Here is a 2,959-nt window from a genome sequence, read left to right on the forward strand (position 1 = left end):
ACATTAAAAAACTGGAGAGCTTGGAATATGATGTACCTCAAGGCAAAGGAGTTAGGATTACAACTAAGAATCTAGAGGACTTTCAAGCATTCCTAATTAAAAGACCAGAGCTGAATAAAAAATGTGACCTCCAAATACAAGATTCAAGGGAGACATAAAAAGGTAAAAAAGAAACAAGAGAGAGAAAATATAAGAAATTCAATAAGACTAAACTGTTTGTATTTCTATATGTCAGGATAATATTTGTAACTCTTAAGAACTTTATTACTATGAGAGCAATCAGAGGGAGTATATATAGATAGAGGGTGTGGATATAAGGTGATTGATGGGATAATACGCCAAAAAGCAAAATGATGAGAAAGGAAATTGTACTGAAGGAGGGGGGAAGTTGAATGCGGGTAAATTATCCCACATAAAAGAGGCATGAAAGAGAGATTATAATTATAATGGAGGTGAAGATGGGAGTGGGAGTGGTGGGCAAAGCTTAAACCTTACTCTCATCAAAATTAGCTCAAAGAGGGAATAACATACACACTCAGTTGGATACAGAAATCTATTGTACCCTATAAGGAAGTAAGAAAGGATCGGGATAAATAAGGGGCAGGGGGAACAGATAAAAGGGAGGGTAGATTGGGGAAGGCAGTGATCAGAAATAAAACACTTGTGAGGAAGGAAAGGGGGGGTAAGAGAGAGAGGGGGATAAGCAAGGGAAAATAACATGGAGGGAAATACAGTTAGTTATCATAATTATAAATGTGAATGGGATGAACTCACCCATAAAATGAAAACAGGGAGCAGAATGGATAAAAAACCAGACTCCTACAATATATTGTTTACAAGAAACACATTTGAAGCAGAGAAATAAGGGTAAAGGTAAAGGGCTGGAGCAGAATTGATTATACTTTGGCTGAAGCAAAGAAAGCAGGGGTGGCAATCACGATCTCAGACAAAGGAAAAGCAAAAATAGAGCTAATTAAAAGAGATAAGGAAGGAAGTTATATCTAGCTGAAAGGTAGACAATGAAGTGATATCAGTACTAAACATATATGCACCAAATGGCATAGCATCTAAATTTTTGAAGAAGTTGAATGAGTTAGAGAAGGAAATGTATAATAAAACTGTACTAGTGGGGGACTTCACCTTTCCCCTCTCAGAACTAGGTAAATCTAAAAAAAAAAAAATAAACAAGAAAGAAGTTAAGGAGGCCAATAAAATTCTGGAAAAATTAGATATGATAGATCTTTGGAGAAAATTGAATGGAAATGGAGAGGAATATACCTTTTTCTCAGCAGTACATGGCACCTACACAAAAACTGACCATGTATTAGGACGTAAAAACCTCACAATCAAATTCAGAAAAGCATAAATAATAGAAACGTAGAAAAGAAGACATGTTAAACACGTCATTTACTGATTACATTGCAATGAAAATGATGCTCAATAAATGGCACTTAAACAAATAAAAAGGAATTGTACACTAAATAATAATTATAAAGAATGGGTGGCTCAAAGAACATATTTTAGAAATAACAAAATTTCATCAAAGAAAATGACAATTATGAGATACATACAAGACTAAAGTGGTTTTTAGGGAAAATTTTATGCCTCTAAACACTTCTATTAACAAAAAAAAGGAAAGAACAAATCAGTGAATTGGGCATGCAACTTAAAAATTTTGAACAGCAAAAAATAAAAAATCCCCAGTTAAGTAACAAAGTAGAAATTATGAAAATTTCAGAAGAGACTAATAAAACTTAAAGCAAAAAGACCAATGAATTAATAAATAAAACTAGGAGCTTTTAAAAATAATAAAACATGTTAACAGTTTAGCTAACCTGATATTTATAAAAAGAGAGGAAAATGAAATTGTTCCTATTAAAAATGAGAAAAGGAGAATGCAACACTTGAAGAGGAAATAACGGAAACTATCAGAAACTATTTTTAGAGGAAATAGATGGCTACTTATAAAAATTAAGAAATATTAAGGTCACATCATAAAAAAATTTAAAGAAATAAGGAGGAAAACTAACCCCTTTAATTGATGGACATGGGAAGAATTTATAATTGAATAAGTGATGGGATCAAACAAGATAAAATAGATAATTTTGATTATATAAAATTACAAAGATTTTGCACAAAGTAATACAATGTAGTTAGAATGAGAAGAGAAACCATCACCTGGGAAAAATCTTTGCAGCAAATTTTTCTGATAGGTCTCACTTCCAAGATATATAAGGAACAGATTCAAATGTGTAAGACAAAGAGCCAAAGGGTATGAACAGGCAGTTTTCAAAGGAGGAAATCTAAGCCCTCCACAATCATATGAAAAAAAAATGCTCTAAAGCATTAATAATTAGAGAAATGAGAATTAAAACAACTGTGAAGTCTTACTTCACACACATCAGATTGGCAAAGAAACAATGGAGCAAGACAATAAATGTTAGAAGTATTGTGGGAAAACAGATATACTAGTACACTGTTAGTGAAGCTGTGAATTGGTCCAGCCATTTGGAAAAGCAGTTTGGAACTATGCCCCAAAAGTTACTAAACTGCACATACCCTTTGACCCAGCTTCTAGGTCTATACCCCAACGATATTCTGAGAAGGGGAGAGAGAGAGAGAGAGAGAGAGAGAGAGAGAGAGAGAGAGAGAGCAAGAGAGAGCTGGAACGGGTGGAGACCCCCATCTACAAAAATATTTATAGCAGCAATTTTTATTGCAACAAAAAACTGGAAACTACAATTTATGATTGTAGCTAGGCAGCTAAGTGGTGAAGTGGATAGAGTGCTGGATCTGGAATCAGAAAGACTCATCTTCATGAGTTCAAATCTGGCTTCAGACATTTACTAGCTTTGTGACTCCAAGCAAGTCACTTAACCTTGTTTGCCTCAGTTTCCTCATCTGTAAAATGAGCTGGAGAAAGAAATGGCAAACCATCATCTTTGCCAAGAAAACCCCA

Source organism: Trichosurus vulpecula, chromosome 1 (genome assembly GCF_011100635.1).
Source record: "Trichosurus vulpecula isolate mTriVul1 chromosome 1, mTriVul1.pri, whole genome shotgun sequence".
NCBI lineage: Eukaryota > Metazoa > Chordata > Mammalia > Diprotodontia > Phalangeridae > Trichosurus > Trichosurus vulpecula.